Raw genomic sequence first — 17962 nt, forward strand, 5'->3', positions numbered from 1 at the left:
ATTTGATTAAATAATTGAGTTTCAGTTTTTCTGATGAGGCTTTTAGTAACGACTTATTAATGAAAACAAAATTTTTCCAAACTAACCTAGCAGCTTAACCTCAGCCAAGGGCTCTGCCCCTTGGACCCTGCTAGGGGCTGCCACCCCTAGAACCCCGCTTCCATGGGCGCTGCCCCCGGACCCCCGTAGCTAAGGGTTACTATAACCTAGAAATATGATATGGATAGGGCTAGTTAATTGATACATTTAATTGTTATACAGTTAGCCGCGCACAATTAAGGAAAGGAGTTACCATTAACTCTGTAAGGAATCAGATCCAGGTGAGTTTCTAGCCCCACTTCCTTGTTATTTTTTCGGGGTTGTGTGCATATTCGATATGATTAGTTTATACACTTACCATAAGTGGTAAGTGTATGCTACATGAATGTTTATGTATGATATATGAATGTATACGAATGATGTATGTATGATATATGAATGATGTAGAAAAGATTAAGAGTATCTATATAATAATATAAAAGAAAACGAAGGTATGTATGAATTGACGGTAAAAGGGTGGCAAACCCTAATAATATATGTGAAGAAGGGTGGCAAACCCTAACAATCTCTGTGAAGAAGGGTGGCAGACCCTAATAATATATGTGAAGGAGGGTGGCAGACCCTAATAATATATGTAAAGTAGGGTGGCAGATCATAATAATATCTTTTAAGGAGGGTGGGAGACCCTAATAATATCTGTGAGGTTATAGGGTGAAAGTCTCTTTAAAACGTATAAGTATATATGTAAAGTATGATTAAAATATGAAAGAAAGGAAGAATGAAAGTAAGAATGAAGGTATATGCTTATGTATGTACGAACGAAAAATGAACATGTTAAGTAAGTAATATGTATCTTCGGATATCTATAGTAAGTATGTGAATGTATTGTATATTGCCTGATTAACTAGAACTCACTCAGCGTAGCTGACTTTTGGTATGCACGGAGGTGAGTAGGATGAGACAGTTGGCTTGAGGAGGGTCACATGACAGAAGAATAAAGAAGCTGGCATCTAAAGACTTAATTTTTAATGTTTGAACTTAAAGACATGTTTTATATTGTTTAAATTTTTAGACTTGTGTAATGAATGGTTGACATTTATCAATTCCGTGAAAGGTTTTAATTAACTCTGATATGTAGAACTGTGTTTATGAGTAAATCCAACGCCAAAGTAGGGAACCGGGATCGGGGCCTTACTAGTTGGTATCAGAGCATAAGTTCGAGAGAATTAAGCATCCTACATGCTTAGACTCGAACAGAGAATGAGACTTAATTAAGAAAATAAAGAAGATTCCAGTTCAAGAAAGCCATGTGTCCTCAAGCAAGCTAAGTAAATGTAAAATGTATGATTAAATTCATGTGTAATATAAGAATGTGTAAAGAAGTTAGCTTAATTTCTAGGAAAATGAGTGTATGATTATATGAACTGTTTGATTACCTAACTATTTAGGAGTGAACCAACATAAATAGACTCACAAAGGGAAGTGTATAGGAAGCGGAAAGTAACGTGATCAACTAATCACAGCTGGCCAATGTTATTACCAGTTAGCCTTACTATCCTTGTCCTAAATAGTTCCTTAAGTGATGAGTTTGTGTTTCCTTATAAAATACGAATGGCTGGAGCAAGGAAGGTTGTTGGTCTAGGAGGTCGTACTGGGCATCATAGCAGGCCACGTATTGTCCGCGAACCTTCTGTAGAACCAATTACTAACACAAGAGAGGAGAGGAGTGAAATTGTGCGAGATCAGGGCAGCAACGAAGGGTATCAACTGGATCATGCTGTTCAAGCCGCCATTGCTCAAGTTGTAGCTGCTGCAGTGAAGAATCTGCATCCTAGAAAGTCTGCTGAAATACATGCAAGGACCGCTGAGAGGACAGGGGAGAATGGTTAGAAGGATGATGAGAGAGAGAAAGGTAAATCGAGTGAGGTTAGGTCTGTGAAAGCTGATGAAGGAAATAGAGGCCGAGTTGAGTGTAACTACAAGTCGTTCAAAGGTTGCAACCCGCCAAAGCTGAATGGTTTAGAGGATGCAATCGCTACTCTCCAGTGGGTAATCGCGATGGACAGGGTCATCTGAATCAGCGAGTGTCGTCCCGATCAAGCAGTGGGTTATGCTACTCAGTCGTTTGGTGATGAGGATATGTATTGGTGGGAGACTGTGGAGCAGAGAAAGAGTCGAGAAGAGATTAAGGCTATGAGGTGGGATGACTTAAAGGAATTGATCATGAAACGTTTCTGTGCTGATTCTGAAGTTGAGAGGGCTGAGATGAAGTTTCTAAATCTGAAGGTGGGTTAGATGACACACCGCGAGTACACTGTCGAATTCAACCTCATGTCTAGGTTAGTGCCTGACATGGTGAATACTTGTAATAACTCGGGTCTTTCACTACATATTACCCGACCCATTTTAGTTTTCGGGTAATTTTAATCAATAAAAACATTTAAACTATTTCATTTTATTACTTTTCTTTTTCTTTATTATTAAACTTTGAGTTAACTACATTTTACTCACCTTAACAGAATTTTTAACTCACTTTGCATCCACACCCAAAGTTAAGGGACTAAATAACAATTATGCCTAATTATTATTATATTATGAACCATACCCTTTTATCTAACCCGAACCCATATTTGACCCAATTACCTGTGACCCGTTTACCCAGGCTCAAACCCAAATCCCATACCCGTATTTACGAACCGGTCTCTACAATGTTGTACCTTGGTCCTTAATTCTCGTAATAAAAATGGTAATCGAATCAAAATACGTTAATTACTTACCAATTACAGCCTAACCGACAATCTAGTTAAGTTAATTAGATCAAACGAAATTGATTTCTTATTTTTATTCTTAGCCGACTCACTCGTTTACCATTAGACATGATAACAAACATGATAATACAATTAAAATTAGAAACTCGACCTTATGCCAGCGCCTAACAAACCCCTATGGTTAATTGTGTTAACGTGGTCTACTGGTGTCGACCTTGGTTCATCATTTGCCGCCGATTTGCAATCATACCAGTTAATTAGTATACGTATTGTGGTCGTTTTATCGTGTAATGCAATAACCCTAACACCAATTATACAATCGTTTGACGGATTATTGATTTAAAAATTTAGGGTTTTATTGGATTTGGGGATGAACTGGATGTTATATTTAAAAGTTGTTTCTCGTCTGATAACCAACTGGCATCCCAGCCCAGTTGGTTGCGTTTGTGTGCGTTAACTATAAGCTTGCCACCAGACGCAAGTTCGAGTCCGGCCGTGCTCCGTTTTTATTATTTTTACTTTTCAGTTTTTTTAATGGTTCCTAATTATTTATATCTATGTTATAATTAATCTTAAATGTCAAACAAATATTATTTTATTCGATATCCGTAAACTCTAGTTTCTCGTTAAATAAGCTCGTTATAAGTTTTGTGTGTGTGTGTGCATATATATGTGTATATATGTATGTATGTATGTATTTTATATATTTACTAATAATGAGTCATCATTATTTTATTAAAACCCGACGCCATTAGTGGTGTTTTCTCGTCGTCAAACGTCTTTATAAATTTACTTTAATTAATGTTATATATATGTGTTATTATTTAAAATTGTAGCAATCGGATTTTAAACGTATTAATTATATTTATAAAATTAGATTTTTGTTAAATATCCCAAGATACATATTGTATTATGAATATATATTTTAACGTTGGTATTAAACTATTTAATATAGTACAAGTTATATATTTAATTGGATTTTCGTTAAAGATTCTAGAATATCAAACTTATAATAAGTAAATATTTAAACGTTTATTACAATAGTATATTGTAACTCATATTTATTTAAATTAATTATTTATAACTTAGATTATATGATAAGCAAGCAATTCTTTTAATTTAAATAATAACTAATAATATTGTTTTCATAATAACAATTACCGAATAAATCAATCGTCTAATCAATAACCATTCTAATCACAACATAACCCAAATAACATCGAAACATTAAATTCATTATGCATGTTATCTCATTATTAATTAATTCTTATTATTATCATTTAACTAGGAATCCTTGTCGGTGTATCCCGAATGGTTCATCTTTCTCACATCATCATTTATAATTCTTTCATCCGCTCAGGTGAATATATCACTCCCCTCTTTTAACTCATTTTTAACCGTTTTGGGGACATATGCGTTCTATTTATTTTATTACTATATATTACTCAACTTGTAACTGTTGTCACTTGTGTTTAACAATTTATACCTTACATTTTTACGTGCTTACATGCTTTATATGCTTTCTCATTCGGAGATGTCCAACATAATCTCAGTCTAGTATGATCATACGACTGTCGTAGTGGCCGGCGTCCGACGCATTCACAATGGTTTCACCGGCACCTCATATTTGGTAACCAATGCCCATTCACATGGCAACGGTTTAGCCCTTTCTTAATGGTTTGATTTATTTGTTTATATGCTATGGTTAAATTGCTTATCTCACTTGACACAATGTGCTATATTTATTATTATATAAAATCATGAAAATCAGGTGTTTTACTCACTCAATCTTATGCTGACAAAACTATTTTATTTTCAACGCATATGCAGGTCATCGTATGATGTAGTTGAAGTTAGAAGATTGTTTAAGGACTTATGCTAGAAGAAATTCAATGGAACAATTAATTTTATGATTTTGATTTGTGTTTGTTTTGAAATATTGTAATGAATAATTGTTTTATTTGAAATTATTAAATAGATATTGAAACTTATAATGTTGAATGATAGTAACCTTGTGAGCTGTGACAAATCAGTTTGCGCCCCGGCATTTCCGCCGTAGGTTGGGGTGTGACAATACTAAATCCAGGCAAATCAAATGCTACATCATAGGGCTGCCACAGAATGTCCACACCTTGGTCGCAGCTAGTTAACCTTGTACTTTCGACTCTGCTATTGAACTTGCTAAGATGGTTCACGACGACCTGGCTGTGGATGATGTGGTAGTAGAAGATAAGAAAGAGAATAATTGGGTTGCTCTTACTAAACGACCCAATACTTTAATATGGAGCCCTAGGGATAAGAAAGAGAATGTGTGGGAGAAGAAGACATGTAAGACTTGCGGGAAGATGCACGTTGGTGAGTGCAAGTGAACTACTGGTTCTGATGTGTGCCACAATGTGGGTCAAATGCTTGTTACACGTGTGGGAAGGTGGCGCATTACGCTCATGAATGCAATGTCAAGTTCACATGTTACAAGTGCGGTAAGAAGGGTCACGTGGCAAGGGAATGTACCGAAGCTGGAGGAAATGGAAAGAAGAATATTCTGACCAGTCTAGGCCAAGGACCAGAGCCTACATGCTGACTTAGGAGCAGTCTAAGCAGATCCTAAATTTTGTGACAGGTACGAGTCTAGTAAATGGTATTCCCGCTTCGGTGTTGTTGGATTCAGGTGTGAATAGAAGTTTTGTAGCTACGTCATTTAGTAAGTTAGCCAAAATGGAATGTCGTCGTATGCCTAAAACTTTTAAAGTAGAAACCGCTAGTGAGACCTCGGTTAGGATAATGGTAATGCTTAAGGATTATAAGATAGAGTTAGAGGGACGTGAGTTCCCTGTTACTCTGTATGTTATGACCATAGGAGGGTTCGATGTAGTTTTGTGGACGGACTGGCTATCTGAGTTTGAATCTCAGATAGTGTGTAAGAGTAGGTTAATAAGGTTAAAATCCTTAGATGGTAGTACGGTGACGGTTTATGGTGATAAAGAAAGTTTCGGGCTTAATGTCATTTCAATGATAAAAGCTGAAGGATTGTTAAGGCGAGGGTGCGGTGCCTACCTAGCGTATGTTTTCAAAGCTACGGCCAAGACGAAAGAAGTGAAAGATGTTCCTATTATGCGTGACTACCCAGAAGTGTTCCCGGAGGATCTTCCGGGGTTGCCACGGAGCGAGAAATAGAATTCAGATAGACTTAATACCATGAGCACAGCCCGTCGTGAAAGCACCTTACCGCCTAGCGCCATCCGAGATGAAAGAATTTATGTCCCAACTACAAGAACTCCTCGATAAGGGTTTTATAATATCGAGTGTTTCCCTGTGGGGTGCACCGGTGTTGTTTGTTAAGAAGAAGGATGATAGTATGAGAATGTGCATAGACTATCGTGAGTTGAACAAGCTTATGGTAAATAACATATATCCGTTGCCACAGATTGATGATTTGTTTGATCAACTACAAGGTTCAAGTTGGTTCTCACGAATAGACCTTAGATCAAGCTATCATCAACTGAAGGTGAAAGAGGCAGACATCCCTAAGACAGCGTTTCGAACACGGTATGGACACTACAAGTTCCTCGTGATGTCATTCGGTCTAACGAATGCTCCGGCATCATTTATGGGCATGATGAATAGGGTATGTCGGCCGATGTTAGACAAATCAGTTATCGTGTTCATTGACGATATATTGATTTATTTGAAGAGCGAGTCTGACCACGTGGAACATCTATGAGAAGTATTAGAGATTCTAAAGAAGGAAAAGTTGAATGCTAAGTTTTTGAAATGTGCATTCGAGTTGCGTGAAGTGTAGTTTCTTAGGGATTACTGTGGATATAGCTAAGATTGAGGCGATAACAAAATTGGAAGACCTCGCAAAACCCGACTGATATACGCAGCTTCTTAGGGTTGGCTGGCTATTATAGGAAATTCATCGAATGCTTCTCTAAGATAGTCGCACCGTTGACCGGAATGACCCGGAAGTCTGTAGTGTTCAATTGGGGTAAGTTTCAAGAGGAAGCTTTAGAGGAATTAAAAAAAAGACTCACGCAAGCTCCAATCCTTGCTCTACCCGATGGTGTCGAGGATTTGGTTGTTTGTACCGATGCCTCGCATCGCGGGTTAGGTTGAGTGTTAATGCAACGAGGAAAGGTTATAGCTTATGCATCCAGATAGTTGACGTTTCATGAAAGTACCTACCCAACGCATGATTTAGATCTAGCAGCAGTAGTGCATGCTCTCAAGATATGGAGACATTATATGTATAGTACTAAGTGTACTATCTACACAGATCATAAGAGTTTAAAGTACTTCTTCGAGCATAAAGAGCTAAACATGAGACAGAGGAGATGGTTAGAGTTGATAAAAGACTACGACTGCGATATCAAATACTATCCTGGAAAAGCTAATGTGGTTGCCGACGCGCTAAGCCGTAAGAATGAAGAAGTCATTGCAACCGTGAAGTCGTATAAGTTGATCATTAACTCAAACATCTTTGAAGAGATCATCAAAGTGCAGTCGGAGGTGCTTAATATGAAGGGCTAATGAAGCAAGAGAGAATTTTCGGACAACAAGACGAGCTAATGGATAACACTCATGATGTGAAGACTAGGTTTGTCCGTATGTGGATTCCACACCATGGAAATCTTAGAGGTCGAATCTTAGATGAAGCTCATAAGTATAGGTACTCGATCCATCTGGGATCCACCAAGATTTATCGAGATCTAAAGAGAGACTACTGGTGGACGGGTATGAAGAACGATGTGGTAGATTATGTCAATAAGTGCTTAACTTGCTTGCAAGTCAAAGCGGAACATTGAAAACCTTATGGGAAGATGCAGCCGTTGGAGATACCAGAATGGAAATGGGAAGACATCACCATGGATTTCATAACTAAGCTACCGCGTACAGCTAAACATCATGATACCATTTGGGAGATAGTGGACCGTTTGACGAAAAGTGCTCACTTTCTGCCTATACGAGAGGCCATCTCGTCAGAAACGTTAGCAAATATATTCATAAAGGAGGTTGTGACTAAACATGGAGTGCCATTATCAATCGTGTCTGATAGAGATACTCGCTTTACTTCAAGATTTGGAAGAAGTTCCATTAAGCTATGGGAACAAGATAGAACATCAGTACGGCGTATCATTCTCAAAAAGATGGGCAGTCTGAAAGGACTATCCAAACCCTTGAGGATATTCTATGTGCTTGTGTTTTAGATTTTGGAGGAAGTTGGGATGATCATCTGCATCTGGAAGAGTTCTCCTACAACAACAGCTACCATTCAAGTATTGGTATGCCACCATTTGAGATGTTGTATGGTAGAAGTTGTAGAACTCTTGTATGTTGGGGAGAGATTGGCCAGAAAGAGATTAGAATTTTGGAAGTTGTGCAAGAAACCTCTTCAAGGTTTGATCAAATCAAGGCAAGAATGAAAGCTACTCATGATCATCAGAAGTCCAATTCTGATAAGCGGCGACGACCAATTGAGTTTAGCGTTGGTGACAATGTGATGCTCAAAGTCTCGCCTTGGAAGAGAATTATTCGTTTCCAGAAGAGAGAAAAGTTAAGTCCAAGGTATATTGGACCGTTTAAGATCGTCACTCGTGTGGGTGAAGTAGCTTATAAGCTGGATTTTCCTGAAGAGTTAGAAGGAATTCACTCTACATTTCATGTTTCTCACTTGAGGAAATGTCTAGTTGATGACACGTCACACGTGCAATTAGTAGATATTGAGGTTGATGAACAGTAAAACTATATCGAGCAACCTATTGAGATAGTAGACCATAAGGAAAAATAGCTTCGTCATAAGGTTATTTCTTTGGTGAAAGTGATATGGAAGTATCGTAAAGGACCGGATGCTACTTGGGAAGTTGAAGAAGAGATCCGCATGTTGAAAGTGATCTGTTTAAGTAAAATTTAGGTTTCGGGGAAACCTCTTTAAGGAGGGAAGACATGTAACATCCCGGAATTTCTAGAATAATAATATAATATATTATTCGTGTTGGAAGAATTAAATTGATATAGTAGATTAATATTAATAAAATAATAAAGATAGAAGGATTGTAGGCTAATTAGATGAAATTAATTATGGACTAAAAAGGAAAGATGGGCCTAAGGTCCATGGGCTTAAGGAGTATAAATATCCCTTATACCATAATCCTTTACATCTCCATCCATTTTACACCATAGCCTACATCATCAAAAACACACACTTAAGCCAAACACTCTCTACATTAATCCTTTCAACGATCCAAGACCAACCGAAGGTAAAAAAAATCATTTGTCTCAGCTGACCCAACATATTAGAACCCGACATCGCAGCCCCGTGATGACGTATGATCCGTTTGGATCTAGATCTAGCGTTATTCAGGTGTTTAATCAACCAAAAACGAGCCTAAGGACCACCTTAGCTCAGATCTGGATACCCGAAGCTACCTAGGTCATACACGATCAAACCCCGACCAACCATTGTGGTTAACGACAATTGACGGCGCCGGAATCAAAGAAAAGCCTTAAAAACGTGTGATAAAGGGTTGACCTGCACTTAAACGCCATATAAGTATATACGCCGTATAACTTGCAGCGTATAAGTCTAGCAGCGTATATATATTTATAAAGCGTGTATGAATACAGCGCATATGTATGGAGCGTATATGTATGAATGCGGCGCATAAGTGTATAACGTATATGTATATGTAATACCCGTATATGTATAAGGCGTGTATGTATGTGCCCGTATATGTAAACCACGTATATGTATATAGCGTGTATGTATGCGCGTCGTATATGTATGTATGTGAGTAGGACTTATATGTTTAGAACTACTTATACGCTAGATGACTTACACGTTGGAAGAAGGACTTATATGCCAATAATGACTTATACGCTAGCAAAATTGATTTTGTAAAATAAACGAAAGATAAACAACGTATACGTACGTAACGATAGATATGGATTTATATGATGGTTATGATAAGAATAAGTAAATAATTAATAATGAAAGGTAACGTTTAAAATGAGTATTTGATTTGATTAAATAATTGAGCTTCAGTTTTTCTGATGAGGTTTTTAGTAAAGACTTATTAATGAAAACTAAATTTTTCCAAGATAACCTAGCAGCTTAACCCCAGCCAGGGGCTCTGCCCCTTGGACGCCGCTAGGGGTTGCCACCCCTAGAACCCCGCTTCCATGGGCGTTGCCCTTGGACCCCCGTAGCTAAGGGTTATAATAACCTAGAAATATGATATGGATAGGGCTATTTAATTGATACATGTAATTGTTATACAGTTAGCCCCGCCCAATTAAGGAAAGGAGTTACCATTAACTCTGAAAGGAATCGAATCCAGGTGAGTTTCTAGCCCCATTTCCTTGTTATGTTTTCGGGGCTGTGTGCATACTCGATATGATTAGTTAATACACTTACCTTAAGTGGTAAGTGTATGCTACGTGAATGTTTATGTATGATATATGAATGTATACGAATGATGTATGTATGATATATGAATGATGTAGAAAAGATTACGAGTATTTATATAATAATATAAAAGAAAAGGAAGGTATGTATGAATTGACCGTAAAAGGGTGGCAGACCCTAATAATATATGTGAATATGGGTGGCAGACCCTAACAATATATGTGAAGAAGGGTGGCAGACCCTAATAATATCTGTGAATGAGGGTGGCAGACCCGAATAATATCTGTGAATGAGGGTGTTGCAGACCACAATAATATCTTTGAAGGAGGGTGGCAGACCTTAATAATATATGTGAGGTTATAGAATGAAAGGCTCTTTAAAACGTATAAGTATATATGTAAAGTAAAATCAAAATATGAAAGAAGGAAGAATGAAAGTAAGAATGAAGGTATATGCTTATGTATCTATGAACGAAATATGAATAGGTTAAGTAAGTAATATGTAACTTCGGATACGTATAAGTAAGTATGTGAATGTATTGTATATTGCCTGGTTAACTAGAACTCACACAACGTAACTGACTTTTAGTATGCACGCAGGTGAGTAGGATGAGACAATTGGCTTGAGGAGGGTCACATGGCAGAAGAATAAAGAAGCTGGCATCTGAAGACTTATTTTTTAATATTTGAACTTAAAGACATGGTTTATGTTGTTTAAATTTTTAGACTTGTGTAATGAATGGTTGACATTTATCTATTCCGCAAAAAGGTTTTAATTAACTCTGATATTTAAAACTGTGCTTTTAGTACATCCAACGCCAATGTAGGGCGCCGGGATCGGGGCCTTTCATGTATACTACTCAGACTAAACATAACAATGCCTTCAAATCATCTATGAGTCAGTCAGGATTGGCAAAGACTAACCCCTTTCGAGATGCAGTCAACCAAGCTGTTGAGCAAGCTCTTAAGGCCCATGGGATAAAAAAACCTTCAGCAACAAGCTAAACAGTTCTGGCAAACCCACCACTCAAGTTGATGACTCTCACATTGCACTGTTCGATGCCTTTATGGCTAGTAATGAGCAGCTTCTACAAGGAAATTTGTTGTCTCCATATTTTCAACAAGGAGACATTCTAGTAATCAACGAAAAAGACCTTGAGTAAATGGATATCAAGTACCACATAGCCATGACAGTTCACACGGCGAAAAAATTCATGAAAAAATAATGGGAAGAACAACTTCAAGGATTCTGAAGGAAAACACATTGGGTTTGACAAAGACAAGCTATGTTGTTACAACTATAATGAGATGGGCACTTTGCAAGAGAATGCACGAACCCAAGAAAACCTACCAGTGATGTGAAGATTACTGATGTAACTAGCTTAAATGTGGGAAAAAGGAGTGACAAGTGATCGGTTGACCAAATAAGTTCATTGGGTAATGGGGTTCCAAGGATCGGTCAAGGGAACTCTGGTCAAGGAAGTTCAAGCTTTAGGGCCTAGTCACACAATCTGTTGAAAATGCCAAGCCAGATTGGGAGGGTCAATTTGGTGAGCTTGTAAACCCATGAATTTTGATAGTATGGAATTTGTGAATGGAGATCAATCTTCATCAAGCTCTGCATCAGGAAGCATCCAGGACATCCATGACATACCCGAGGTACACACACATTTATACTCTCAAATGTGCATTGATAAAGTAGAAAATTATAGAACTCATAATGCTTCTTCGATTAGAGAAAACACTGCATTAAGTATCGGAATGGTGAGTACAAGAAAGCTGAAAAGATATTTATAACTAGAATCAAAACTCATCATGACGACATGGCAAAAGTAAATCTAAAATTGTTTTAGTCTAATTTGCTGTTTTGTCTCATCAGAAACGAATAACTATTTTGACTGCTAAAATTGAAGAACTAGAATTAGATCTTTCTCAAAGAAAAATTATAGTAGATAAGTTTGAGATGACGTTTGATAAGCTAAATGGTATTATTGGATCACAGATGGGGGTGAAATAGAAGATGAGGTTGGGATATGAACACGCTTCCATACCTCCACCTTTTAATGATAATTATACATGTCTACCCTATTTTAGTTTTAACACCCCACCTTAGGACAAAATGGTCTATGGGATTGGTAAGGTAGTTGATCCAGTCTTTAAACCAGTTAGTTCTAATAGTAATTCATCTTGTTCGGCAAGTGATGTAAATGAAGGGAAATCATTGGAGAATGACTTGAGTTGTGATAAAAACGCAGTTTTAAATTCACTTTTTGAGTGTGATTTGAATTCAAAATCTAATGTCAACTTTATCTGTAATAATAATTATGTTTCCATGCAAAATACATTGAACTCTTATATGGATGTTTATGAAAAGTGTGACAGTGTTAATGTTGGCACTAATCAAATTATTTTGGATGAAAATGTTGATATTACTTCAGATAGTGATTGTGAAACCATGTATGATAAGTCTCCTATTAAAAATTGTGAAAATATAAATGAGAATGCTGATGTGAACATATCAAGTTGTTCTTCATCAGGATATAAGTCTGAGGATAAAACGGTTGAAACCAAAGTGTTTGAAAATGAAAATCAAGCTAGTACTTTTAGTAAATATGTTCCACCATACAAAAACTCATATTTTCAAACAACAAATCATGTAAGATATCCTCATTCATACAACTTGTAAGTCCCGAATCTGGATCACTACAATTATGATATCAACAAACAATTATTGGTGCGGAAATCCAACACTTGGTGACTCAAGAACACACGCAAACACAAACACGTAACACGAGGATTGCTTCAAAACACACGTATGTATTATACGTTGGGTGCTTAAGCACTAACAATACACGCACGTCTAGCAAACTCGTAGACAGCCAAAACACCAATAATGAACAACCTAACCCTATACAAGACTATTCTATATATAGGGGACAAACACAACTGGCCCAACATTCTAATTAAAAGCCAACCGAGATCCCAAGTGATCTCGGTTTACATCATTATCCCGTAGCCCAAGCCCAAAATATAAACTAGGACCAGACACCAATAGACTAAGTACAAACCACACAAATCTAAACCCAACAATCTCCCCCTTGGTTTGTAGCTTGGTCTTAAATCATGCTCCATGTAGTCGATATCAGCATCTTTCAACGCGCCAGCCCAAAACTTGCATCTGATAATAAAAGCAACCATACCAGTGAATTCTTTAGCAGCTGTTTCAAAGATCGGATCAGCAATTATCTGGAATGTACTAAGGGTCTTGATGTCTTTTTCTCCAAACCTTAATAAGTCTCTTGGATCAACAAATCTATACTGCCCTTTTCCTTTCTCCAACTTGACAACAATTGTGGCAGTTACCATATCATACATCCAGAATCTCATGTTGTCCAAAGTGCCATCTAGAATTGCTTCAGGTACAGGAATATGAGTGGCCTTGTCTATAGCAGGCCACATAACGTTGACCATTGTTTTCCCTGTCTTTGGATCCTGGACCCACTTTGCTTTCTACATAAACGACTCTGCAGTTTTCATATTTGGAAAGCCTCTATCGACTTGACTTCTCAGAAAGTTCCAAAAATCTGTACCACGTTTATCATTAGTTAGGTTGGTGAAAGGAGAGTTTATCAGGTCACTTAGATCCACCTTCGTCCAAGATCCAAAATCTTTCATCTTCTTATAATACTCAGTGGTCCCGGACTTCCTCTTAACCCACCACATGTTCTTATCAGCATCGAAGCCCCATGACACAACTCCCGAGAGATCACCATATTTATCCAAGAAACCCTTAGGAAAGGTGACGATGAATTTGCCCAGATGATATGACGATTCAACATTTTGATTAGAGTTTTTCATCACCAGCAACCTTTTCTTAATTCTATCGGACTTTTCTTTAGAGATTGGTGGTGCGTCCATATATTGTTTCAATGTTTTCCACTAGGCAAGGAGTTGAGCTGCCACCTTGATCAACGTTGGCCACTTTATCGGTACTGCTTCTGAACTCATCTCCAGAATTTTGAACGAGCTTCTGTTGGAGATCTATATAGATAGTAGTGAGTTCTCCCATGCTAGATCAAGCTCTTTAATCTTGGAATCTTTATCAGTATTGCTAGCTTCCAACTCTTGAATACGTACATCTTTAACAACTGAATCCTGTTTGAGCTCAAAAACTCGACGTTGGGAGCTTGCACGTCAACTAGAGCATCTTCTAGTACAATGCCCTTGCCCTTGTTCTGCATAAACTTTTCCTGCATAGCAAGAATCTGAGCAATCTTATCAGTAACATTCGAACTTGACGGACCCTGATTTTCTGGGCCTGATGAACTGGAGGGAGCAGCATTGAACAGTGCATCAGCCTCACCCGTGTGAGGAATATCTGACTCAAGATCAAAATCACAAACAAAGTCATCAAACGCCTTATCTTGAATCAATGTCTCGTCAGTGGGTACACTTGGTTCAACATGAGGCTCTGGAGCATGTGACTATGGTTTGTGAATCTGTTGTTGTGGGCTAGTGGTTGCAATAGATGTTGGTGTTGTAGTTGTTTCATCTTCACTAATCAGCAGGCCAGGCCTCGGATCTTTCTTTCTTCGTTTGCGTGGAGCGAAGTCGACGGCTGGATCTTCAGTTATATCTTCTTCAATGTTTTCAGCAGCTGTCTGAGGAGGCTTCAGAGCAGTTGACTGAAGTTGTTCTTTAATTCTTTCAAAATCTTCCAACTACTGGGCACTCGGAGCAGTCTCGAGGTTACGATGTTCTGTCTCTTCACTTTCATCATCAGAAATTTCAAAGGTCGCAACACGTGGTTGAACTGGTGCCACATGCTCATCAGCAACCTGAGCTATAAATGGTTCAGCTTCTGTCTCAGCAAATCGCACAAATTTCACCAGAGCATGTAGGTCCCGATACACAATCTTGGAGCCCTTTCTGGACTGTTTCATTAACCCAAAGGTGTTGGGTCATTGACTTCATATCCAAAGTACCAACAGACTTGACGAGATCGGTGTAATGAGAATCGAAGATCATCTGCAAAAATCTTGGATACATAAGAAACATCTCTTTCTTCTTCCCTTTCAGATTGCTCATCATTTCATTGAAAACAAACTTGGAATAATTGTAATTCCAATCCATGATCAGAGCAGTAATAGCAGACGTTTGAGTATGACTTATTTCGTCAGAACCCCCTTTTCTACCCGACACGCAAGTGAAAAACATGTGAATTAAAAACCTCCAGTAGGGGTGAAATAGCTTCTTGATTGCCGGGGGATAAGTACCCTCATAACCCATCCTGGTAAGAATCTCAGTAACAGCTGCAGTGGAATATTCTTTCGGGTAATCAGGTTGATCTCCAAACAGTAACACCTCTCGGATAATAGCCTCTGTAATACTGACTGGCTTCTTCTGAACTTTGGAGTCTATCGACACGACTCCATCTTGCCCTCGTTGATTGATTTGTAAGGCCCCGTTACCGGTAGCCCTACTTTCGTGTTGGATTTACTCATAAACGCAGTTCTAAATATCAGAGTAAATTAAAACATTCGCGGAACATTAATAACATTCAAACCATTACATTCCATAACCATAATTCTTGTCTTATCGAGCATTCATAGTCATTTAAAAACAAAACATAGTCTTTTAAAATAAAACATCATAGCAAAATCTTCAGATGCCAGCTTCGTCCAACTCTGCCATGTGTCCTCCTCAAGCTACCTGCCTCATTCTACTCACCTGCGTGCATACTAAAAGTCAGCTACACTGAGTGAGTTCTAGTTAATCACATACTCATACAATACCTTCTTACATTTCATACTTAACCTCTTAACTTTCTTTCATACACACATAAGTGCAAATACTTTCATTCTTACCTTCATACTTTCTTTACATACATAATCATACGTTTTAAAGAGCCTTTTGCCCTATAACCTCACAGATATTATAAGGGTTTGGTCCCTAACATCACAGATATTATAAGGGTATGGTCCCTAACATCACAGATATTATTAGGGTCTGGTCCCTAACATCACAGATATTATAAGGGTCTGGTCCCTAACATCACAGATATTATTAGGGTCTGTCCCTTTGTTTCGTGATTGTACCGTACCTGTTCATACATACTTTCCTTGACAATACGTGCAATCTCCGAAGAGCGTTCACGTACCATCATCATAACATACATACATTATGCATACATCATATATTCATACATACATCATATCTTTCATCATACTTATCAATCATATCTTAACTACCACCTGACGGTACATGCAATATCCGAAGATCGTTCACGCACCGTCAAGCAATCATCATACATAAATCATACAAGACATACACTTACCACTTAAGGTAAGTGTATTAACTATCACATTGAGTATGCACACAGCCCCGAAAACATAACAAGGAAATGGGGCTAGAAACTCACATGAACTCGGTTACGTTCACCATTAATAGTTATTCCCTTTTTGAGCTGTGCACGACTAACTTTATAACAAATACACGTATCAATTTAACTATCACTACCCTTATCGCGTTTCTAGTCTATTTATATCCCGCAACGAACGAGGATCCGGGGGCAGTGCCCCTGGCAGCGGGGTCTAGGGGAGGCAGCCCCTAGCAGGGTCCAAGGGGCAGAGCCCCTGGCTGGGGTCGAGCTGGCAGGTCAGCTTGGAAAAATTTTATTTCCATTAACTGTCTTAACACATTTTTCATTAGGTATTTAATTTACTTTCTAATTTGCTAACTCCAGCGAACTTATCATTAAGCGAACTTAACAATAAGCGAACTTAACATTAAGCGAACTTACTGTAAGCGAACTTAGTGTTAAGCGAACTTAACATTAAGCGAACTTATTATCTAAGCGAACTTATCTTTTAAGCAAACTTATTTGGCAGGCGAAGTTATAGCTTGGCGAACTTAGCTGCAGGCGAGGTTACCTGCAGGCGAAGTTGCCCAGCTGCCGCCTCTGTTCAATCTAAATCCCTCAAAATCATCATCGTTTTACTGAGAAATCCATGGGTATGGTATTTGACTAACCCGCGATCATTCCTATGGTCGTTTTTGGATATGGTTTGACACGAAAACACGTAAAGTTTGGACCTTTGAGTTCAAAAACGTTCAATACTAGTGTTAAGGGTTTATTACTCGAGCCGTCTCCAATTTCGGGTTCATTACACTCGTATTTATCATCAAGTTTACAACTTTATGTTTCGTTTACACCCGATCTACTCTCGTTCTAAGTTTCAAGGCTAAACGTTTATAAAAACGTAAACTTTAGGATCAAAACATACCTTTTATACGTTCGGTTGGTCGCGTTTTTGCTTGGTTATCTTGTATCTAGCTCGTATATGAGAGATCTATTGCTATTCGATGTTCGTTGGTCGTTTCACCCTCTTCCTCTCTCTCGGCCGTAAATAGTAATAAGGAAGTGGGTGTGTGTTTTTGAGTGTGTAGAGATTAGGATGGATATGAATGAGGGTTTAGGGTTTTAGGTTGGTTTAAGAGGGTATTTATACCTCTTGAAGCCCATGGACCTAAAGCCCATTACCACTTAATCCACCTTAATTAATTCAAGTCCATGTTCTTTATTGATACTAATTAATCCATCTTGCCCTCGTTGATTGATTAAGACATTATTCCAGAACTCTGTGACCATCTTCCTGCATATGACAGGATTTTCTCGTAGTGCATGAGAAATCCTGCAAGTGTTGAGGCCGACGATCATCGACTTGAATTCCTTGTGAGCCAGTGGTGGA

Source organism: Bidens hawaiensis, unplaced genomic scaffold, assembly GCF_021521415.1.
Source record: "Bidens hawaiensis isolate Kalapana, Puna unplaced genomic scaffold, B.hawaiensis_p1.1 tig00021053_1, whole genome shotgun sequence".
Lineage (NCBI taxonomy): Eukaryota > Viridiplantae > Streptophyta > Magnoliopsida > Asterales > Asteraceae > Bidens > Bidens hawaiensis.